We start from the raw sequence: 25,573 nt of genomic DNA, 5'->3' as shown, positions 1-25,573 counted from the left end.
GTTTGCACAACATGAATGGGAATAAGAAGAAAGGAACAATATGGCTAACCTTGAGAGTAGGCAGCTGTTATCCTCTCTGTTAAATGCTTGGTGAGCTAGGGCCATGGCCCCTCCCATATAATGTTTTGCACCTAGTTAGTACTCAATAAATAGCCAGTGAGTAATGAGCTCCTGCATGGACCTGACCTCCCTAAAACACTGACTTGGGTGGCAACCAGTATCAAAAACAGCTGTAGTGTTATTTAAATGCAGATTCCTGGGCCCCCCTCAGATCTACTGAATCCATCAGCAGGGGGAGGCCCAGGAGTCTACATTTCAACAAGCACTCACCAGTTAATTTTTATGTATTCTTGAGTTTTGCGAACCGAAGTCTTAGAGTATATGAAAACATGCAGAGTGGCACTATGACAGAAAAATTTAAATGTAACCTCCCCACCACCATACCCCAGAGGACATTTGTCAACTGTCAAGTGTCATGAACCCTGGCACCTGATGTGTTTGCTCATTTTGGATAGAGGTGGGTGGCTCAACAGCTGCTCCTGAGGCCAGAGTAATAATATGACTCTGTCACAAGACAATAACCATGCTAGAGTGCCACCGTTCTAGTTATTTTATTTTATCAGATATTATTAAGATCTTATTTTATTTTGATCTCTTCGACATCCTGTCTTTTATTCCCATACCCATCTCAATCTTTAAATAACTAAAGCCACCTACGTCACATGGACAATTCTTAACCAAACATCCAGAATGACAAATAGAACTATAAACTTGAAAATATGATGGATGGCGAGGCAAACAGAAAGTAAGAACAAATGCTATGTTGCATCACCTGCCTGTAACCAACTCTTCAATGTAAATAGGAGCCTGGACTGTTTGTGTTAGTAGTGTTGCACCTGAGATGGGAAAGAAGCTAGCATTCATTGAACATCTGGTATGTGCTAATAACTTTTCAGTTATCTTATCTTTGAGACAACTCAAGAGAGTATCATTTCCACCGTAGGTATGTGGAAGCTGAGATGCCAAGAGGTTTATTAACCTACTCTAAGTCACAGAGTTAGTATAGACCAGAGCTAAGATTCCAAAACCCTTATATATCTGATTCCAAATCTCATACCGTTCCCCTAGATAAGGGCAAACACTAGGAAACATCTGTGATTAGCCCATCAAACAATTTTTATCAATAACCTTTGAATAGGTTAAACACTGAAAGGGCTTCTCCTGCTGGGACTCTCTACCATGGAGTCGTCAGCACATGTAAAGGAGGGGAAGCTTTGTGTGTAGCCTGAGTATGTATTTACCATGCTATGAGCAAAGGCAGAGTGGACCGGGCTGCCAACAAACGGGAAAGCTGAGCTGAGTCGTCGGCAAGGTCTTCATTTGACAACAGTCTAGAACAGTGGTTCTCAACCTTCCTAATGCCATGACCCTTTAATACAGTTCCTCATGTTGTGGTGACCCCCAACCATAAAATTATTTTTGTTGCTATTTCATAACTGTAATTTTGCTACTGTTATGAATGGTAATGTAAATATCTGATATGCAGGATGTATTTTCATTGTTACAAATTGAACATAATTAAAGCATAGTGATTAATCACAAAAACAATATGTAATTATATATGTGTTTTCGGATGGTCTTAGGCGACCCCTGTGTAAAGGTCGTTCGACCCCAAAGGGGTCGCGACCCATAGGTTGAGAACCGCTGGTCTAGAGCAGCCGTGGGCAAACTACGGCCCGCAGGCCGGATCCGGCCCGCTTGAAATGAATAAAACTAAAAAAAAAAAAAAAAGACCGTACCCTTTTATGTAATGATGTTTACTTTGAATTTATATTAGTTCACACAAACACTCCATCCATGCTTTTGTTCCGGCCCTCCGGTCCAGTTTAAGAACCCAGTGTGGCCCTCGAGTCAAAAAGTTTGCCCAAAAACAACAATGAGGTACCATCTCACACCTGTCAGACTGGCTATCATCAACAAATCAACAAACGACAAGTGCTGGAGAGGATGTGGAGAAAAAGGAACACTTGTGCACTGCTGGTGGGAATGCAGACTGGTGCAGCCACTATGGAAGACAGTATGGAGTTTCCTCAAAAAACTGAAAATGGAACTCCCATTTGACCCTGTGATCCCACTTCTAGGAATATATCCCAAGAAACCAGAAACACCAATCAGAAAGGATATATGCACCCCTATGTTCATAGCAGCACAATTCACCATAGCTAAGATCTGGAAACAGCCTAAGTGCCCATCAGTAGATGAATGGATTAGAAAACTGTGGTACATCTACACGATGGAACACTATGCTGCTCTAAAAAGGAAGGAACTCTTACCATTTGCAACGGCATGGATGGAACTGGAGAGCATTATGCTAAGTGAAATAAGCCAGTCAATGAAGGAAAAATACCACATGATCTCACTCATTCATGGATAATAGAGACCATTATAAACTTCTGAACAATAATAGATACAGAGGCAGAGCTGCCTCAAACAGATTGTCAAACTGCAGCGGGAAGGTCGGGGAGGGTGGGGGTGCAGGAGGTAGGGGGGTAAGAGATCAACCAAAGGACTTGTATGCATGCATATAAGCATAACCAATGGACATAAGACACCGGGGGATAGGGGAGGCTAGGGGACTGTCTAGGGCGGGGGGAAAAAATGGACACATATGTAATACCCTTTGTAATACTTTAAGCAATAAAAAAAAAATTAAAAAAAAAATTTGCCCACCCCTGGTCTAGAGGCTAGATATGAGTATCAGTGATGTGGTAAGAATCTAAAGAAGTCATTTTATAGCTCCACTTTATACTGCTTTACAAGTTCAAGTCAATGAACAATGATTGAGTATTTCATATAAACCTAAGGATCTGCTTCGAGTTATTGGGGACTCCATGGTGAGAAAGTATATTCATTTTCTATTGCTTCTGTAACTCAGCTGGAAAATGTTCTCCAATTTTAAGGGAATAGGTGATTAATTTAACCACTTCTGCAAAATAATCCCTTTTGCTATGTAAGGTAATACATCACAAGTTCTAAAAATTAAACATGGCAGGTAGAATGGGACATTATTCTGTCTACCATTGCAACATGTAAGGGTTAACAGTGTCCAGATAAAGAAGACAAACACATAGGACTGTGATACCAAAGAGATGAACTAAGATTTATAACAAAGGAATAAAATACTAGAGGTGTGCTCATTCCCTGCTGGTGGGAATGTAGATCAGTACAACCACTATGGAAAGCAATCTGGCGATTCCTCAAAAAATTAAGAATAGAGTTACCATACAACCCAGCAATCCCTCTCCTGGGTATATACCTGAAAACCTCAAAATCATGTGTTTGCAAAGATATATGCACCCCTATGCTCATTGCAGCATTATTCACAGTGGCCAAGACGTGGAAACAACCAAAGCATCCTACAATAAAGGATTGGACAAAGATGTGGTACATCTACACAATGGAATACTATTCAGCCATAAGAAAGGATGACATACTGCCATTTGCAACAACATGGATGAACCTTGAAAATATTATGCTAAATGAAATAAATCAGTCATAAAAAAGTTAAGAACCATATGATTTCACTCATATGTGGAATATAAAACTAAAACGCATGAACACAAACAAAAGTGTGGTGGTTGCAAGAGGGAAGGGAGTGAGGGGAGAAGGGAATCCTAATATATGGTGACAGGACATTTGGCTTTGGGTGGTGGGCACATGGTGCAATATACAGATCTTGTAATATAGAAACCCACACCTGAAATCTATATGATCATGTTGACCAATGTCACTTCAATAAGTTTAATAGAAATAATATTTTTATGTGTTGAGCCCCTTCTTTTAATTTAGGGGCAGGAGAGAGACATATGATAGGGTCTTGGAAGACTAGAAGGGCCATTTGAGCGGGACCTTGAAAAATTAATAAGATTTTGAAAGGTGGATGTAAAAGAGAACAGCACTCCAGACATAAGGAACAGCATGAATTAAAGTCATGGTGGCAGAAACATACAGGAGATGTTGAAGTCATTTCTACCACAGGAGTAGGAGACTAAAGAAAATACATCTGGAATCCCAACATTTCGGAGAAGTTGGTGTCAGAAATAACAATACAAATAACCACTCAATGGAAAAAAGTGCTTTTGCAATTAAATCTCTAGTTATAGATAAAAATTAAAGTAGACCTCTACCTCACACCAGATTCTAAATTAAATTTTTGGTGAATTAAAAACCTAATTGTGAGAAATCAAATTTTAAAACTTTTTAAAAGAAAATATTGAAAAGTTCCTATTGACCTTGGGATAGGAAAGATTTTTTAAACAAGATACAAAAAGCAAAATAATGAAAAAAAAGAACTGATAAATTTGAGCACATCAGAAATTAAAACTTTTATACATGAATGGCAAGGAAGCACAGGAAAAGATGTTCAACATAATTAGTTATTTGGGAGATGTTAATTAAAATAACAAATACCAATGCACATTCACTAGAATGGTAAAATTTTAGAAGACTGACAGTATCAAGTATTAGCAAGGATAGGGAAAAAGTGAACTGTTTATTTGTTTTGGATATTTTCCCATTGATTTTTAGAGAGAGTGGAAAGGGGGAAGGGAAGGAAAAGAGAGAGAGAAAGAGAGAGAGAGGCATTGATTTGAGAGAGACATGTGGATTGGTTGCCTCCCGCATATGGCCCAGGGATTGAACCTGCAACCCAGGCACATGCCCTTGACTGGGAATCAAACCTGTGGCCCTTTGGTGCATGGGCCAACACTCAATCCACTGAGTTACACTGGCCAGGGCTTGAATAACATCTTAGTTGCTTCCAAGATTTGGCAATTATGAATAAGACTTCTATTAATATTCATATGCAGGTTTTTACATGTATGTAAGTTCCCAACTCATTTGAATAAATGCCTAAGAGCACAAGCCTGGATCATATAATAAGAGTATGAATAATTTTGTAAGAAACTGCCAAAATGTCTTCCAAAAAGGCTGTACCATTTTGCATTCCTGCCAGCAATGAATAAGAGAGAGTTCTCATTGTTCTAAACCCTCTCACGCATTTGGTGTTGTCAGTGTTCAGGATTCTCACCATTCTAATGTGTGTGCAGTGACTTCTCATTGATTGTTTTAATTTGATGTTCCCTGATTGACATATGATACTTTCTTTTATCTGTTTATCTTCTTTGGTGAGGTATCTGTTCAGATCTTTTGCTCACTTTTCAGTTGGGTTCTATTTGCTTTCTGATTGTTGATTTTTAAGAGTTCTTTGTATAGTTTGGATGTCAGTCCTTTGTCAGATAAAATTTGCAAGTATTTTTCCCCAGTCTGTAGCTTGTCTTTTCATTCTCTTAAAAGTGTCTTTCACATAGCAGTTTTTAATTATAATGTAGTCTAACATACATTTTCTTCTTTCATAGATTGTGTACTTCTTGTTTTATCTAAAAACTCATCATTATACCCAAGGTCACCCTAATTTTCTTCTATGTTATCATCTAGACATGTTATAGCTTTTGTATTTTACATTTAGGTCTGTGATCCATTTTAAGTTAATTTTTGTGAAAATATTGATAGAAGGACTGTGTCTTATTCATTCATTTTACATGTGAATATACAGTTGTTTCAGCATCATTTGTTGAAAAGATTATCCTTTCTCTATACAGATTTGCTTTTGCCCCTTTGTCAAATATCGCTTGACTATATTTATGTGGGTCTATTTATGGATTCCTCATCCTGCTTCACTGATCTAAATGAATGTCTTTTCTTTCCCTAATGCCAAACTGTCCTGAGTACTGTAGCTTTATAGTAATTCTTGAAACTGAGTAGTGTCAGTCCTCTGATTTTGTTCTTCAATATTGTGTTGGCTATTCTGAGTCTTTGCCTTTCCATATAAACATTAAAATCAGTTTGTCAACACACACACACACACACACACACACACACACACACACACACACACACACCTTGCTGGGATTTTGATTGGGATTGCATCGAGTCTGTATATCAGGTTATGGAAAAAACTGACATCCTAACAATATCAATTCTTCCTATCCATAAACATGGACCCTCTCCTCATTCATGTAGATCTTTTTTGATTTCTCTCATTAAAGGTTTGTAGCTTTCCTTATATAGATCTTGTACCTATTTTGTTAAACTTATACCTAAGTACTTCTTTTCTCTCCTTTTCTTTTTTGGAATGGTGCTAATACAGTGTTATGTTTTTAATTTCAAATTCCAACTGTTCATTGCTGATATACAGAAGAACAGTTGACTTTTATATATTGACCTTGTAACCTGCAACCTTGCTATAATAGCCTATGGGCAACAGTAGTTTTTTTTTGTTTTTTGTTTTTTTTGCTGTTGTTGATTCTTTGCGTTTCCTACATAGATAATTATGTTATCTGCAAACAAGGACAGTTTTATTTCTTCTTTCTCTAGCTGTATACTTTATATTTTTTTTTCTTATCTTCCTGCACTAGCTAGGACTTATAGTATAATGTTAAATAGGAATGGTTAAAGGAGACATACTGGCCTTGTTCCCAATCTTAAGGAGAAATCATCTAGTTTCTTACCATTAAGTACAATGTTAGCTGTAGGTTTTGTGTAGCTATTCTTTCTCAAATGGAGGAAGTTTCATTCTATTTCTAGTTTGCTGCTTTTTGAGTTCTTTTTAATTTCTTTTCAAACAAAACCTAGGAAGGTAGTTTAGAGCCAGATAACAGAGGACTTAAATGCCAAGTTAAGAAGTTTAAACTTTATTCTATGGACAATAAGAAGCAACTGAATGTTTTGAGCAAAGAAGAGCTACAACAGAGATATGTATCAGAACCCTTAAAACCATTCCATAATACAAAAATCTAGTTTCTATTTAGAGATGTCCAGAAAAGGGAACTCCTCCGGCCTCTTTAGTAACCCATCTGGTGACATACAGACATCACTCTGTTAGCCTCATAGCAAACCTGAATTCCTTGGAGGTCCCAGGGAAGACGCAGAATATTCATCGTTCTTGATGAACTGTTTCCTTAGAGACATGACTCCCAAACTCAGTCTCCACTCTCTGCCCAGAGGAGAAAGCTGTGTAATTGTGGTCCAGGTTTGGGGCACAGGCACCCAGTGGCCCATACTAGCTTACTACGCAATGTATGGCCAAAATGCAGTGAACGCACCTGAATCAACAGTGTTGACACATTCATTTACATCACACCTTCTAACAGGGGAGTGCTGTTGTCAGGAGCTCTATTTACAGTGGCATCTGGATAAATCCTTGTCCTAGCTACAGAGAACTTCTGCAGCCCAGTTCTCATGGCCTTGGCTGACTCACCTCTCTTTACCCACTTTCTTGCATACTGCTCCTCCCCCTTCCTTTTCTCCCTTCTGCCTGCCACAACCCATTCTCAGTAGGCAGTAGAGAAGCATCAGGATTCTAAGCAAATTGCTTCCAAGAGCACGAGGACTAACTTGGGAAAGAAAGACACTGCTGGATCAAATTCCAAATTTAGGCTTGGCTTGGATATCTGTGTGCGGAAGGGGTGGTAGACAGAAGATAATTGCTAGAATGCCAGAGAGTCAAGAATAAGGAGAAAAGAAATGATTTTCCAACTAGTGCTAATAAATCTCTGATTTCTGAAACTCATAGACTTACAAACTACATAAGCATCCAGTTCCCCGACCCTTCAGCTTCATATTGCCTATGGGTGGATGTCTTTTCCCCAGCAGGCTACTTGGTGAAATTCATTCTAATCTGATTTTCCTCTGAAAACCTATTCTGGTTCTCTACTTCCTCTTTCCCTCCTGCCACCAACACACATCAATTTTATTTTATTTGAGTCCTTTTCCCTTGGGGAAGGCTCAGGTGTGGGGCCAGGTTTAGGGCCTCCATGTTTGTTTGTTTTTTTCACTGTATCCATCTAACATACATCCAGCCTTGGCAACCACCCAAAATAACTCATCATTGAACCCTCACCCTGTGTCAGAGGGAACAGTGTGAAACGTCAGAGAAAGGAAGTCATTTTTTACCTGAGGACAGCTGTGATTCCCTGAGAAAAGCTGTTGACAAGTTTCTGGCTTGTTGAGAGGAAATTCAGTTTTCTTTGGAATAAGTGCCTCTAAGATTACTCAGAGATATGTATGGGAATGACAGCAAGTGCTCTTGGCTGCCTGTTGTATCATTCATTCCCTCATTTCTCTAACTATTTATCCATGTTTTCAACAAATATTTATGAAACAATCATGATGTGCCAGGTACAGTTCTGTCCATTAGGGACATGAGATCAAGTTAGAATCCTCATTTTAACCAGAGCCCAGGTGATTCATATGCACATTAAAGTTTGAGAAACACTGGTCAAGGGCAGAATTTCTCAAGCACTATTGACATCTCAGGCCCAAGAATTCTTTGTTACGTGGGGCTATCTGTGCCAAGAAGTTTAGCAACATCTCTGGCCTCCACATACTAGATTCTGGCAGCACTTTCCTCCAGTTGTAATGATCAAAAAAATCTAAAGATATTAATAAACATCCCAAGGAGAAAAAATCACATTTCCTTCCCCAGTTAGGAAGTACTACTTTAGTGAATGCAAAGGAAAACCACAATGAAATACCACCTCACATCTGTTTGAATGGCTGTCATCAACAAGAAAAGAAATAACAAGTGCTGGAGAGGTGAAGAAAAAGGAACCCTCATACACTGCTGGTGGGAATGTAAATTGGTGCAGCCACTATGGAAAACAGTATGGAGGTTCCTCAGAAAACTAAGAATAGAGTTATCATATGACCCAGCAACCTACCTGAAAATTTTGAAAACATTTATTCAAAATATATGTATCCCTATGTTCATTGCAGCATTATTCACAGTGGTCAAAGTGTCTTTCAATAGATGATTGGATAAAGATATGGTACATATATACAATGGAATATTACTCAGTCATAAAGAAAAGATGAAATACTGCCATTTACAACACATGGATGGGTGTTGAAAATATCATCCTAAGTGAAATAACTCAGATGGAAAATGTCAAGAACATATGATGTTAGGCATATGTGGGATATAAAACTGAAAGCAACAAATTAACAAACAAGACAAACAAATAAAAACTCATAGACATAGACAACAATACGGTGGTTACTAGAGGGAAAGGGGGGTGGAAAGCGGTAAAAGAGAGTAAAGGGGGTCAAATATATGGTGATGGAGGAGACTTGACTTTGGATAGTAAGCACACAATGACAGATGATGCATTATAGAATGATACACTTGAAATCTATATAATCTTATATTTTAATTTCTTGTTATTAAAATATAACATGCATATCGAAGACTTTAATAAATTAAATATTACAAGAAAACCAAAATTTCTTTTTGAGATCTCTCCCAGTTTCCAATACTTCTCACCAAATTAAGCACTATCCTGATTTTAATTTCTATATATTAGTTTTACCCAGTTTTAAACTTAATATATATTTTATAGTAATTTTTATATGTGTTTTATATATTCCATATAACTGTTTGTGAGAATACATCCTGTTGCCTGTAGTTTATTCATTTTTATTGCTATACAGCACTCAAATCTATGAAACCTATATAACTTTATTATGCAATTAGTGGCCAGGTGGACAAATTTATGCACATTGAAGGAAAATTAATTAGAAGAAATATTTTAATATCACCATTCGCCCTTTCTCTATAATAGAAATGTCAACCAAATTCATAATTGACAATGACAAATTGAAACACATGTGTGTGATTGGCACCAGTGAGAGCTTTATGTGTATAATGCATGTGCGAGTCAACTTAGCCTTTTATAGATATAGAACTAGAGGCCCAGCGCACAAAATTCATGCACAGAGGAGGGGTGTCCCTCAGCAGTCCTGCACCCTCTCCAATCTGGGACCCTTTGGGGGATGTCCGACTGCCTGTGGGATCGGGCCTAAACTGACAGTTGGACTTCCCTCTCACATTCCAGGACTGCTGGCTCACAGCCACTTGCCTGCCTGCCTGCCTGATTGCCCTTAACTGCTTCTGACTGCCAGCCTGATCAAACCCTAACTGCTCACCTGCTGGCCTGATTGACACCTAACTGCTCCCCTGCCAGCCTGATCACCCCCAACTGCCCTCCCCTGCCAGCCTGATCACCCCCAACTGCCCTCCCCTGCCAGTCTGATCACCCCCAACTGCCCTCCCCTGCCAGCCTGATCGCCCCCAACTGCCCTCCCTGCTGGCCTGGTTGCCCCTAACCACCATCCCCTGCAGGCCTGGTCCCACTAACTGCCCTCCCTCCCTGCAGGCCTGGTCACCACCAACTGCCATCCCCTGCTGGCCTGGTCGCCCCTAACTACCATCCCCTGCCGGCCTTATTGCCCACAACTGCTCTTCCCTGCCGGCCATCTTGTGGTGACCATCTTGTGACCACATGGGGGTGGCCATCTTGTGCAAGGGCGTGATGGTCAATTTGCATGTTAGCTCTTTATTATATAGGATGTCACCCCAATAAATTTAATAATTGTTTTAAAAGTACTAGTTTAGAAGGCCCTTTGTCAAATCCCCTTAACTTAAAAAGAATTTTTTCTTTTCTCTTGGGAAAAAAAGAAATGTAACAAACTTAGCTGTTAACTATTGTATCAAAGTAAGCCCATCCAAGATTATGTGCACCTTTTTCAGAAAGATAATGTACACACTATTGCAACTAATAGAACAAACAAAACATCATTTGGAAAAATGATGTTTGCAAAATTCCCATGACCTTCTACATAAACATCTTTCAAGTTTGCCATTTCATATTACTACTAAGGACAAAGAGGGGCAGGGCATTAAATATGAAATACATGAAGCCAAGGACTTACCACTGGATGTCATCACTGCCAAATACATTTGTCCTAGGTGCAATCGTATAAAGGTCTACATCTCCCCATTTTGAAACAGATGACCAACGAAGGCATAATAATCTGTGTCCATCACACAGTGAAAGTGATGACAAGATGACATGTTCCAATCAAGCTTATGAAAAAATAAATCACATAAGCAGAGGCTGAAACAGCATGGTGATAGCTGAGCACTGTGCAATTTTGACTGGAGTAGAGGAGGAATCGTCAGCAGAAAAATTCTTTTGTCTCTCAGACTCTTGGTGTTGGGAAACTTATGTCTCACTGCTTAGTGTAATTGTTATTTTTTAAATCCCAATCTAAGAAATAATGATTCCTGATTTTGGACGGTACCTATGACAAGTAAAGAAACAACATAATTTCAGCTATTGATAAACTAAGCCAAGATTTCAGGCTCAGCTTGGGGGAGTGGGGAAAGTGGTTCCACTTTCGAAGCGCTGAGCCGGGCTGAGCTGAGCCGGAGGATCAGGCTGCGGCAGGGACTGCCTCTGTGAAGTGGAGGAGGCCATCAGCCCAGTGCTGCCCTCGAATGCATTGGTTGTATTGATTCCATTTCAGAAAAGAGGCAGCTGAGCTTGCGACATTTCATGTTTTGCCTGAACGTCCAGAGTCAGTAAGTGGTAGAAGGGAGAAGAGGAACGGAAATATCTGGGGTACTGGTGGACAGCGTTCCTTCTACAGCAAATACCCCTGCATTGGTGTCCTGTTGCTGCTCTAACAAATTACCACAAAAGTTTAATAACATACAGCTCCGAAGGTCAGAAGTCTGACATGGATCTCCCTGGAATAAATCAAAGTGTTAGCAGGGTCACGCACCCGCTAGACTCTAGCAGGGATAAGGAACCATTTTTCTGCCAAGGGCCATACAAAGTTATCAACTTAAAAATTAGCCTGCTTTGAAAAAGTTATTTACAATGCTATTTGAATGATTTGTAAAAGCTGTGAATCTTGTTTTGTATCTGCGTATTAAACTTAATTTGCCAAAAAATAAAAATTTTAAAATGCCATTAAAAAAATTAGCCTGCTATATTTGGTCAAACATTTAATTAACTCACCCTAATGCCTTGGCAGGGCCAGACCAAATGATTTCTCGGGCCTAACACAGCCCGCAGGCCAGATGTTCCCCACCCCTGCTAGAGGCTCTAGGAGAGAATTCATTTCCTTGCTTTTCCCAGCTTCTAGAGACTTTTCACATTCCTGGCTCCTGGCTCCTTCTTCCATCCTCAAGGTCAGCAGCACAGTATCTTCAAATCTCTCTCTGATGACCCAAGACCAGGGGTGGGCAAACTTTTTGACTCGAGGGCCACAATGGGTTCTTAAACTGGACCGGAGGGCCGGAACAAAAGCATGGATGGAGTGTTTGTGTGAACTAATATAAATTCAAAGTAAACATCATTACATAAAAAGGTACGGTCTTTTTTTTTTTTTTAGTTTTATTCATTTCAAACGGGCCGGATCCGGCCCGCGGGCCGTAGTTTGCCCACAGCTGTGATAGATAGATGATTGATAGATGATAGATAAATGATGATGATGATAGATAGATAGATAGATAGATAGATAGATAGATAGATAGATACTGTTTTTCTCTGGTTAATCTGTCTTTTTGTTAGAGTCCTGGCTAAAAATCTAAGATGGGTCAAGTTTCGCCTCCCCTGTTTCTGCAAACCAGCTGGGATGCCCCACCAGCTCCAAAGCTGGCAGATGGAATCCTGGGGAAACTGACAAAATGCCAGTGAGTGATAGGTAAGAATTCTTACCGAAGTCAGCAGTCTGGGATCTCTGTTTGCAGTGCCCAGCCAAGAAAGGAAGGTAAACTTTTTTCTTATCGTTCCCTTTCCAAATTTCCTTTCCAAATGTTTTTCCAAAAAAACAATTGTGAAACTTTGTTCTTTAAAATTGTGACTCTGTGGATTTGATTTGGGGCTACATACAGCTCTCAGAAATAGTCTTCATTTTCCTTGTCTCTGTCTTTTGTGCATTTGACCTAAGGAAGCCATAAAATGTCAGCTCTCCTTTCTTTGTTTCATCTGTGCTGGGAGGATTTCCAGTATAACTCATCCGGTAACACCGAGCAGCAGGTCTGTGCTCCCAGGCATCTCTGTGGGAGGCCAGAGCTGTCTTCCCACCTGTAACTGTGAAGGTCTTCACTGCCTTAGAGTATCTTTGGGAGAAACTTTGGCTCTTGAGGGCACTGCATCGTTTCGCTCTTTGCGAAACACCTCTTGTGTCCATGATTAAGCCATAAAGGCTTATTTTATTGGTTTTAAGCCATAAAAAGGCTTATCCATTAAAATGGATATACCTTTAAAGACTTGAACTCTTGTGTCTAAAAGGATTTTTTAAGAGAGCTCTTATTCTACACAAATGTCCTACTGGTACATAAAAATTAGCTTTAACAAGGTCCCAAGGAGGAGAACCAAGATGGCGGCATAGGTTAACACCGGAGTTTGCTGCTTTGAACAACTACTTCAAAAGTGAAACCAAAAAACGGAAGGGACATCACCCAGAACCACAGGAACGCTGGCTAAGTGGAAGTCCTACAACTAGGAGGAAAGAGAAACGCATACGGACACTCAGAGGAGGCGCAGTGCTGAAGTCAAATTCTGAGGTGCGGAGTGCGCAGAGCGGGCTGGCGGCGGAGGGCTCGGTTGTTGTTTTCAATCGGGAGGGAGTCGCAGACTCTGAGCACCAGATCCGGGCGAGTCTTTAGGGACCCAGACTCAAACGGGAGAAGCGGGACTGTCTGGATTCGGTCAGAGCGAGGGCAGCTTTCTCTCCGAGCTTTGCAGCGGGTGCTGGGACTCAGAGAGGCAGAGTCCCTTGGGACAGGACTGAGAGCCGCCATAACTGCTCTCTCCGGCCCACCCTGTTGATCCTGTGCGACCCGCCCCGCCCAAGCCCTGCACGGAGGCATTTGCCGGATAGCCTCAGGCAAAGGCTAGATTAGCACCTCCCTAGAGGACAGAAGTTCTCTCACTGCTGACACAGCTGATTCTCATAGCCACTTGGCCTGGAGGTCAAACCCTCCCTGGAATTACCTACAACAATCAAGATTTATCTATAAGACTGCGAACAAAGACCACTAGGGGGTGCACCAAGGAAGCATAACAAAATGCGGAGACAAAGAAACAGGACAAAATTGTCAATGGAAGAAATAGAGTTCAGAACCACACTTTTAAGGTCTCTCAAGAACTGTTTAGAAGCTGCCGATAAACTTAATGAGATCTACACGAAAACTAATAAGACCCTCGATCTTATATTGGGGAACCAACTAGAAATTAAGCACACACGGACTGAAATAACGAATATTATACAGACGCCCGACAGCAGACCAGAGGAGCGCAAGAATCAAGTCAATGATTTGAAATGCGAGGAAGCAAAAAACATCCAACCGGAAAAGCAAAATGAAAAAAGAATCCAAAAATGCGAGGATAGTGTAAGGAGCCTCTGGGACAGCTTCAAGCGTACCAACATCAGAATTATAGGGGTGCCAGAAGATGAGAGAGAGCAAGATATTGAAAAGCTATTTGAAGAAATAATGACAGAAAACTTCCCCCACCTGGTGAAAGAAATGGACTTACAGGTCCAAGAAGCGCGGAGAACCCCAAACAAAAGGAATCCAAAGAGGACCACACCAAGACACATCATCATTAAAATGCCAAGAGCAAAAGATAAAGAGAGAATCTTAAAAACAGCAAGAGAAAGAAAGTCAGTTACCTACAAGGGAATACCCATACGACTGTCAGCTGATTTCTCAACAGAAACTTTGCAGGCCAGAAGGGAGTGGCAAGAAATATTCAAAGTGATGAATACCAAGAACCTACAACCAAGATTACTTTATCCAGCAAAGCTATCATTCAGAATTGAAGGTCAGATAAAGAGCTTCACAGATAAGGAAAAGCTAAAGGAGTTCATCACCACCAAACCAGGATTATATGAAATGCTGAAAGGTATCCTTTAAGAAGAGGAAGAGGAAGAAAAAGGTAAAGATACAAATTATGAACAACAAATATGCATCTATCAACAAGTGAATCTAAGAATCAAGTGAATAAATAATCTGATGAACAGAATGAACTGTTGATTATAATAGAATCAGGGACATAGAAAGGGAATGGACTGACTATTCTTGGGGGGGAAAGGGGTGTGGGAGATGTGGGAAGAGACTGGACAAAAATCGTGGACCTATGGATGAGGACAGTGGGTGGGGAGCGAGGGCGGAGGGTGGGGCGGGAATTGGGAGGAGGGGAGTTATGGGGGGGGGGAAAAAAGGAACAAATGTAATAATCTGAACAATAAAGATTTAAAAAAAAAAAAAAAAAAAAAAAAACAAGGTCCCAAGAACATACATCAAGGCTGTTTAAGTGTTTCTTATGCTATAACCAGACCCCATCAGCTCCAGGCTTCTCATATTTCAGGCCCCCTTCACAAATATATATATTTTTTCATTGAACTGTCTTACACTTAGGAAAAGAATATCACAAATAGGAATTGCTTTAAATGTATAATAATAGACAAACATGTCCCTGAATTTCTTCTTTAAAAAAGATCACTTACATGCTTCCTCCCAGAGACAACGTCAGAGGAACCTATAAGCAAAACTTACTCCGTTAGTTCCCTCCCATGTATTTACCTTCCCCTGGTGTGCTGCTCTTGAAACCCTAAAACTGCTTTCCTACAAAGTGACTGTTCTTTGGTTTCTGGAGATTAGGATATGGGCATCTTTGGGGGACCCTTATTCAGCCTACCATTCTTCCTTAGGAATGACAGTCAGAAAGAGGACCTCTGACAATTATAAAAATACAAACTTTTAAAAATCACCAACAGGCCCTAGCCAGTTTTGCTCAGTGGATAAAGTGTCAGCCTGGGAAATGAAGGGTCCCAGGTTCGATTCTGGTCAAGGACACATGCCTGGTTGCGGGCTCCATTCCCAGAAGGGGGCATACAGGAGGCAGGCGATCAATGATTCTCTCATCACTGATGTTTCTATCTCTCTCTCTCTCCCTCTCCCTTCCTCTCTGAAATCAACAAAAATATATATTTTTAAAAGCACCAACAGCCCTGGCCAGTTCGGCTCAGTGGATAGAGTGTCGGCCCTGGGACTGACGGGTCATGGATTCAATTCCGGTCAAGGGCATGTACCTCGGTTGCTGGCTCATTCCCCAACCCCAGTCAGGGCGTGAGGGAGAGGCAACCAATTGATGTGTCTCTATCACATTGATGTTTTTCTCTCTTCCTCTGTCTCTCCCCCTCCCTTTCACTCTCTCTAAAAATCAATGGATGAGGATTAACAACAACAACAAAATAATAGTGTTAAAAAAATATCACCAACAGGCAGAGGGGAAGAAGAGGACAGGAACAGAAGTCACCTTCCACAGACTCTCAGGTCCCAAGCCACTGAGGGAGACTCAAGAGCATAGTGTTGTCTACTTCTCAATCCTGGCTGCACCATAGCGTCCCTTGAAGAGCTCATAAAAAAGCAATCAATGCCAGAACCCCATTCCTAGAGATTCTGCTTCCATTAGTCTGGGTAAGCGCAGGTATCAACATTTTAAAATTCCCGCTCCGGGAATAGGAGCCCTGAGTCTGGAATCAGACGACTTGCGTGCACAGGCGAGCTCCACCACTGTGGGCTTGACCTGAGGAACATTATTTAATTTTGCCTCAGTTTCTCCTCCTATAATGAGAGTGATGATATTTATAGAACTACCTTATTAAGCTGAGGATAAGCTGACATAATACAAGTAAAGTTCCTGCCACTTAATAGACCCTGCATAAATGTTACGAGTTGTTTTTGCTTTAAACGCCTCAAAGCTCTCCAGAAGCGTGACTTATTCCAAGGCAGGCGGGAACTCAAAGTGATTTCTGTGTATCTGGGATGTGAAGGATGGGATCAGTAGGCAACTAAGCACAATCTCTTGTGCCCTGCCGGTTGTGATGGGCTCCAGAAGTGTCCACCCCAATGTGCCAAGGGACGGGCATCATTAGGAGCACAGTTGAGGGCTGCTTTTTATGTACTCCTCATGCTGGATGGAGTATATAAAAAAATTAGACGAGTGCCCTAACCGGTTTGGCTCAGTGGATAGAGCGTCGGCCTGTGGACTAAAGGGTCCCAGGTTCGATTCCGGCCAAGGGCCTGTACCTTGGTTGCGGGCACATTCCCAGTAGGGGGTGTGCAGGAGGCAGCTGATCGGTGTTTCTCTCTCATCGATGTTTCTAACTCTATCCCTCTCCCTTTCTCTCTGTAAAAAAGTCAATAAAATATATTTTAAAAAAATTAGATGAGTGAGTAAAAATAAATTGAAAGGCTGAATGTGCAGGCAGAAAAAAATGTGCTAGGCTATTAAAAATGGGAGGGATGCTAAGAGCCATCAAATAGTGCCAACACATTTTACACGTACCAATTAATTTAATCCTCATAGTTATTATCCTCATTTCAAAAAGTAATGATGAAGTGCATTTCATAAAGATTATAACAGGTGGGAGGGAAAAATGGCGGCTGAATAGGCAGATGTGTCTCAAGCCTTGTCCCAGAGCAGATAGAAGGAGCATCTAAATCGAATAACATCCACCTGGAATTGGCGAAGTAGACACAACTGGTGAGACAGTTCACAGCCGGGAAGGGCAGAGGACGCCTACAGAATGGTAGGATCGGGGATCTGGGCAGGAGAGAGTCACAAGACCATCGAGCAGAGAGGGTCAGAAGGAAGCTACATAGCACCCAGTCCGTGTCCCTTGAGGACAGGTGTAACATCTGACTGTGGAAAGGAAGTCCACAGGGCTTCTGGCAGCAGGGGAGTATTGATCTAAGTCCATGAGAGGCTGAGCCAAGAAAGGCAGCCGGAAGAGCTGCCCAAGCCGTGCAGTGCTGGGTGGGGAGTGGGGGGGGGGGGGGCGGTGTAGAAACTAGCAGTCATGTGGTTGTTTTACTTCTCTTTTGTCTTTGCTTTTATTTGCTAAACCCAGTTCATAGAACCTTTCAAATACAAACACTCACCTGTGGCTGCAGTGCAGGTGGAGGTGCAGACTTGTGGAGTCTGGGGAGAGGCTGTGGGGAAGAGTGGGTCAGGGAGAGGTGACCAGGAATCTAGTACTGAGACATTCCTGACCCTCCAGACCTAAGCAGTGATTTTTCTCCTGAAGAGCCAGCCCTCCCAGCAGCCTCAAGACAGCAAATACAGCCACACCCAGACTACACCCTGAGCTGTATATAGGACACAAAAATTCATAAGTCAGCGGTTCTCAACCTGTGGGTTGCGACCCACCCTTTCACGGGGGTCGCCTAAGACCATCGGAAAACACATATATAATTAAATACTGTTTTGTGATTAATCACTATGCTTTAATTATGTTCAATTTGTAACAATGAAAATACATCCTGCATATCAGATATTTACATTACGATTCATAACAGTAGCAAAATTACAGTTATGAAGTAGCAATGAAAATAATTTTATGGTTGGGAGTCACCACAACATGAGGAAGTGTATTAAAGGGACGTGGCATTAGGAAGGTTGAGAACCATTGCTTTAAATAGTCCCAAAGAGCCTTCTGGTACTGGGTTCAGTACCAGAAAGTGATATAGCACCCTCACCACCTATAGCCCTGTCAGAAACAGACGCTTGAGAGATTAAGATTGACAGCAGGCAGACAGACAAAATGGGCAGATTAGTCCCTCCTACTTGCAGCCAAGGCTGTGGAGACACAAACAGAGGACTGGTGAATTGCTTGGAATTTCAACATGGTGCTGACTACCTAACAGGAAAAGTAAGAAGTGGCAGACAGAACAGAAGAGTAGGGTCTTAAACCAGCCCCCATGGGGCATTAAAACCAAGCTGAAATGAATGACACTTCACTTTTTAATTTTATTATTATTTTATATTTTATCTTTTACTTAAAATTTTTTGTGTGTTTTTATATTTTATGTTTTTTTCATATTTTTCTTCATTCTATTTTTATTTTTTTATTGTTATTTTATTTTATCTTATTTTCTCTTTTTTCCCCCACACTTTTCTTCCCTCTTTCATCCTTGTTTTCTCTTTTCTTGTTCCTGCTTTAGTTTCTCTTTCCTTTCTTTTTACCCCTTGTTAAAATTGATCTTCTTTATCTGCTTTATTGATGTGTTATTATTACTATAGTCTCTGTTGGCTTACTCATATATCTAATTTCCTCTCCCATCTCCAAGTCCACGCACCCTTCTCCTTTCTCTTTCTTTGCTAGTCCATTTTTTTATGCTTGTGTTTCCTCTCCTCTCTTGCTCTCTTCTTCTCCTAATTGTTTAATTAGTCTGACTCACTAAACACAAGCTTACCTGCTCTCTTCTCTATTCTCCTTTTTCAAAAATGGATGAATACATGAACAGATAAATTTAAAAATATTTTTTTTGGTTTTTTTTCTTATTCTTTATTTATTTTTTAATTTTGTAAATTTTTTTCTCTTCTTATCCACTCATTCTTTTTCTACCTCTTCTATACTGAATCAAGGACCTTGCCCTATTCATTTAATTCCTTAATCTTACTTTCTGTATATAAGTTCTGCCTGTACCAATTCTGCCCCTCCCCCTTTTTTCTGAGTGTTTATTGTTTGCATTTTTAAAAAATATATTTCATTGATTTTTTTGTAGAGAAAAAGGGAGAGGGATAGAGAGTTAAAAACATTGATGAGAGAGAAACATCGATCAGCTGCCTCCTGCACACCCCCTACTGGGGATGTGCCTGCAGCCAAGGTACATGCCCTTGACTGGAATCAAACCTGGTATCCTTCAGTCCGCAGGCCGACGCTCTATCCACTGAGCCAAACTGGTCAGGGCTATTTGCATTTTTTGGTTTATCAGTTTGTTTTGTGGTGTTTTCTCCACATATATGTTTTTTCTTCCTTTTTCTAATTTTTCTGTTCTCTCTTATCTTTTTTCCTTTCTCAATATCATTTTTGCTCTTTTCTCTCTCCCAAGTCTCTTTTCAGTGGTGGTCACTTATATTGGGGTTATCGGGTTGTGAGTACATTCGTGTTTTGTTCCCTTTGTGTTGTGCCTTGCCGAGTTGTATTTTGGGCTGTTCAGTGAAAATGGTAGAGAGAGCCACAGAACCAGACACCCGGAGAGGAGACTTCATCCACAAACTGGACAATAACACTCAAGACCCAACTACACCAAAAGAACCCAAATATCCCAAATAGGAGGCATCCCAAAATACCCATCCCAGAAGACCAGAGATATTGCACCACTGGATCCCACAAAACATCTACTATCAAAGACAAATTCAAAAAATCTGGGTGGCATAGCAGTTTGATCTAATACATAGAAACAATCACAAAGGAACAGCAAAACTGGGGAGACAAAGAAAAAACCCCTATTCGAAAGAAAAGGAGGAATCAACAAAAAGGAAATCAACAAAATGGAGGCAAGCAATTTGTCAGAGAAATAATTCCGAGCAACGATTATAAGGACACTGAAAAGGGTGGAAGACAAATTTAACAACACGTATAAGAATCAAGAGGAAATGAAGAAGGACATAGCTGCAATAAAGAACACAGTGGAGGGGTCCAAGCAGCTTGGGAGACAAAGCAGCAGCCAGGCAGCCCAGGTTTGCCAAGCCACGAGGCACCCCACTGCCCTCGGGCACCCAGCATGTGCCTGACCTGCCACCACAATACCCAAGAGGAAGGTCAGCTCTGTGGAGGGGGTGGCCAAGGAGGAGCCCAAGAGGAGGTCAGCCAGGTTGTCAGCCAAACCTGCTCCTGCAAAGTGGAAACGAAGCCCAAAAAGGAGGCAGGAAAGGATAAATGTGCAGCCAAAAAAGTGCAAATGAAAGGAAAAAGGGAGCAAAGGGAAAGCAGCTGAAGTGGCTGACCAGGAACCTAAAGAAGATCTACCTGTGAAAACAGAGAAACTAAAAACGAGGAGAGTCCAACCTCAGACGAAGCAGGAGGAAAAGAAGCCAAGCCTAAACAATGCCATATACTGTGTCTTATCGGTGGTCCCTGCCTCCCTTCTTGTACAATCCACAGAAATCTTTTTATCAACTATTTTGCAAATGCAAGTTTTTTAGTAGCTCTAGAAACATTTTTTAAAAGGAGGGAGTTCCATCTCATCCCATTTTTTTAAAGTGTAAATGCTTTTTTTAAGAGGTGAAATCATTTGCTGGTTGTTTGTTTTTTGGTACAACCAGAAAATAGTGGGATATTGAATATGGGAGACTTTGATTGTCTTGGGTTTCAGCTTCATATTCCATAGATGGGGGTAGTGTTTATATCCTATAATACAAAGCATACTAAATGGCAATTTGGAGTCAGTTGTGCATTTGCTATGTCTTGAATATTTTAAATTACTTCTATTCACATGTTTTTGGTAGAATTATTTCCTAAAGAAAACTACTCCTTGATCTTGGCTCTTCCTGTCAGAATTTTGTGCATCTGCAACTTCTTTGATGTGGTAGTCCAGTTTTCCTAGTAACTTTGTCAATGTGCTGTGAAAGACTGAAAATTTGATTATGTAGTATGCATGATATTAAATTGTGAATCAGTGGGACTTTGATGTAACAGCATATCAACATTTGGAGATAATGGTACTTGATACTCTATTAAGGAAAGTTAGCCTCTAAATTTTAAGCTGGAAAGTCACTGGAATAACTGTTTAGAAAAGAATCAGAACTACATGACTTTACATTTTTTGTTACATATGTTAAGAATTGTGTACAAATGAAAATGTCTGCATAAATTTTTTTAGGGGAAAAAAAAAAGAACACAGTAGAAAGTTTTAACAATAGACTAAGAGAAGCTGAGGGCTGCACCAGCAAGTTAAAAGACAAGGTAGAAAAACCACCCAAGCACAGCAGCAACTGGCAAGAAAACTTAAAAAAGCAGGAGGAGAGCCAAGAGAGCTTTGGGACAACATAAAACAAAACAACATCTGCATAATAGGAGTGCTAGAAGAAGAAGAAGTGAAGCAAGGAATAGGAAACCTGTTTGAAGAAATAATGAAAGAAAACTTCCCTGATGTTGAGAAGAAAAAAAATCTAGACAAGCCCAAGATGCACAAAGAGTCCAAAAGAAGATGAACCCAAAAAGACAGACATCAAGACACATCATAATTAAATTGGCAAACATCAACGACACAGTAAGAATCTTAAAAGCTGCCAGAGAGAGAAATTTACCTACAAGGGATCTCCCATTAGACTATTAACTGATTTCTCAACAGAAACACATCAGGCCAGAAGGGGATACAATGAAATATACAAAGTCATGCAAAGCAAGGGATAAAATCCAAGAATACTATCCCCAGCAAGGCTATCATTCAAAATTGAAGGTGAAATCAGGATATTCACAGACATAAAAGAGTTAAGGAAGTTTATTAACACCAAGCCAGCAATGCAAGGAATGCTGAAGGGACTGCTGTAAAAAGGAGAAATAGAAAGGGAAGAAGGAACACAGGCATAAAGAATAAAAATAGCAACAAACAAGTACCTATCAATAATAACCTTAAACATAAATGGATTAAATGTTCTAATCAAAAGACATAGGGTAGCTGAATGGATAAGAAAACATGACCCATATATCTGCTGTCTACAAGAGACCCACCTCAGAACAAAGGACTCACACAGACTGATAGTGAAGGAATGGGAAAAAAATTTTCAGGCAAATGGAAATGGAAAAAAAGCTGGGTTAGCAATACTTATACTTGACAATATAGACCTCAATGTGAAGGCCATAACAAGAGATGAGAAAGGCCACTTCACAATACTAAAGGGAGCAATTCATCAAGAGGATATAACTCTAGTAAACATATATGCACCCAAAAAAGGAACACCCAAATACATAAAAAAAAACTTCTGGAAGATATCAAGGGAGAGATCAGCAGCAATACAATCATAGCAGAGGACTTTAATACCCCATTGACACCACTGGATAAATCCTCTAGACAAAAAAATCAGCAAAGAAACAGCAATCCTAAATGACTCACTAGATCAGATGGAATTAATTGACATCTTCAGAACATTTTACTCCAAAGCTACAGAATATAGATTCTTCTCAAGTGCACAAGGGACATTTTCAAAGATAGACCACATATTGGGACACAAGTACAGTCTCTTCAAATACAAGAAGATTGAAATCATATCAATCATTTTCTCAGACCACAATGGCATAAAATTAGAAATCAACTACAATAAAAACAATCCAAAAAATTCAAACACTTGGAGACTAAATAGCATGCTATTAAACAATGATTGGGTTACCAAAGAGATCAAAGAAGAAATGAAAAGCATCCTGGAAACAAATGACAATGAAAACACAACAATCCAAAATCTATGGGACACAGTGAAAGCAGTCCTGAGAGGGAAGTTCATAGCTCCACAGGCCTACCTCAAAAAAAACAAGAAAAAAACCGGTAATCAATTATCTTACCCTACAACTTAAAGAATTAAGAAGAGAGCAACAAGAAAAGCCAAGCGTATGCAAAAGGAAGGAAACAATAAAGATCACAGTGGAAATAAACAACATAGAGACCAAAAATATAATACAAAAGATCAATAAGACCAAGAGCTGGTTTTTTGAAAGGATAAACAAGATTGATGAACATCTAGCCAGGCTCACCAAGAAACAAAGAGAAGACCCAAATAAACAAAATAAGAAATGAAAGAGGTGAACTAACAACCAACCCCACAAACATACAAAGGAACATATATATGTTACAAACAACTCTACTCCAACAAACTGGACAACCTAGACCAAATGGACATTCCTAGTAAAATACAAGCTTCCAAAACTCAATCAGGAAGAATCAAAAAACCTGAATAGGCCAATAACTATGGAAGAAATTGAAGCAGTAATCAAAACACTACCAGCAAACAAAAGCCCTCATCCAGATGTCTTCACAGTGGAGTTTTATCAAACATTCAAAGAAGAAATACAACCTTCCTTCTCAGACAATTCCAAAAAAATTCAAGAGGAAGCACACTTCCAACCTCTTTCTTTGAAGCCAGCATTGACCTAAATCCAAAACCAGATAAAGACACTACAAAGAAAGAGAATTACAGGCCAATATCCATAATGAATATAAATGCTAAAATACTCAAAACTCCAGCAACTCAGATCCAGCATTACATTAGAAAGGTCATACTCCATGACCAAGTGGTATTTATTCTGGGGATGCAAGGATGGTACAATAGCCACAAATCAATAAATGTGATACATCACATAAACTAATTGAGACAAAAATCACATAAGCATATCCATTGATGCAGAAAAGCACTTTACAAAATCCAAAACCCTTTCTTGATAAAAACTCTCAGCAAAATGGGAATAGAGGGTTCATACCTCAATATAATAAAAGCCTTATCTGACAAACCCACAGCCAACATCATACTCAATGGGTAAAAACTAAAACCATTTCCCTTAAGAACAGGAACAAGACAGGGATGCCCACTCTCACCACTCCTGTTCGACATAGAACTGGAAGTGCTAGCCAGAGCTATCAGACAAGAAGAAGACATAAAAGGAACCTGAATTAGAAAATAAGAAGTAAAACTGTCATTATTCACAGATGACATGATATTGTACATAGAAAACCCTAAAGACTCCATTAAAAAACTACTAGACATAATAAATAAATTTGGCAATATAGCGGGATACAAAATCAACACCCAGAAATCTATGGCTTTTGTATACACCAATAATGAACTCACAGAGAGAAACTAAAAAAACAATCCCATTTACCATTGCAACAAAAAATTTAAGATACCTAGGAATAAAGTTAGCTAAGGAGGTAAAAGACCTGTATGCAGAAAACTACAGGACGTTGAAGAAAGAGATAGAGGAAGACATTAACAAATGAAAGAATATGCTGTGTTCATGGATGGTAGAATCAATATCATTAAAATGTCCATACTACCCAAAGCATTCTATAGATTCAATGCAATCCCATTAAAATACCAACGGCATATTTCACAGACCTAGAACAAAATGTCCAAAATTTCACATGGAATAAAAAAGACCCTGAATAGACACAGCAATCTTGAGAAAGAAGAACAAAGTAGGAGGGATCTCAATACTGGGTATAAGGCTATATTACAAAACCACTGTCCTCAAAACTGCCTGGTACTGGCACAAGAACAGACATATAGACTAGTGGAACATAACAGAGAACCCAGAAATCGACCCACACCATTATGTTCAATTAATATTTGACAAAGGAGGCAAGAACATACAATAGAGTCAAGACAATCTGTTCAATAAATGGTGTTGGGAAAACTGGACAGATACATGCCAAAAAAAATGAAACTAGACCACCAGCTTACACCATCCACAAAAACAAACTCAAAAAAAAAATAAGAAAAACCAATAAATAAATAGGTAAATAAATAAATAAACTCAAAATAGATAAAGACTTCAATATAAGATGGGAAACCCTAAAAAACCTTAGAAGAATCCATAGGCAGCAAAATATCAGACATATGTTGTTGCAATATCTTTACTGATACAGCTCCTAGGACAATGGAAACTAAAGAGAAAATAAACAAATGGGACTACATCAAAATAAAAAGTTTCTGCACAGCAAAAGAAACCATCAACAAAACAAGAAAGCCCATTTCTTTCTTGCATGGGAGAACATATTTGCCAATGTTATCTCCAATAAGGGTTTATCTCCAAAATTTACAGGGAACTCATACAACTTAACAAAAGAAAGATAAACATTCCAATAAAAAAATGGGCA

General features: G+C 39.8%; 1 protein-coding gene and 1 pseudogene across 2 annotated transcripts in view; one reads left to right on the top strand and one right to left on the bottom strand.

Annotated features, from left to right (window-relative positions):
* Positions 1 to 25,573, bottom strand: part of TMEM45A (transmembrane protein 45A) — a 93,951-nt gene that overhangs the window by 21,492 nt on the left and 46,886 nt on the right. The window lies entirely within an intron of this gene.
* On the top strand, positions 20,514 to 21,530 carry LOC132231856 (non-histone chromosomal protein HMG-14-like; annotated as a pseudogene).

Source organism: Myotis daubentonii, chromosome 3 (genome assembly GCF_963259705.1).
Source record: "Myotis daubentonii chromosome 3, mMyoDau2.1, whole genome shotgun sequence".
Classification (NCBI taxonomy): domain Eukaryota; kingdom Metazoa; phylum Chordata; class Mammalia; order Chiroptera; family Vespertilionidae; genus Myotis; species Myotis daubentonii.
Note: the sequence above shows the minus strand (reverse complement) of the source record. Positions and strands in the feature narration are given on the sequence as shown.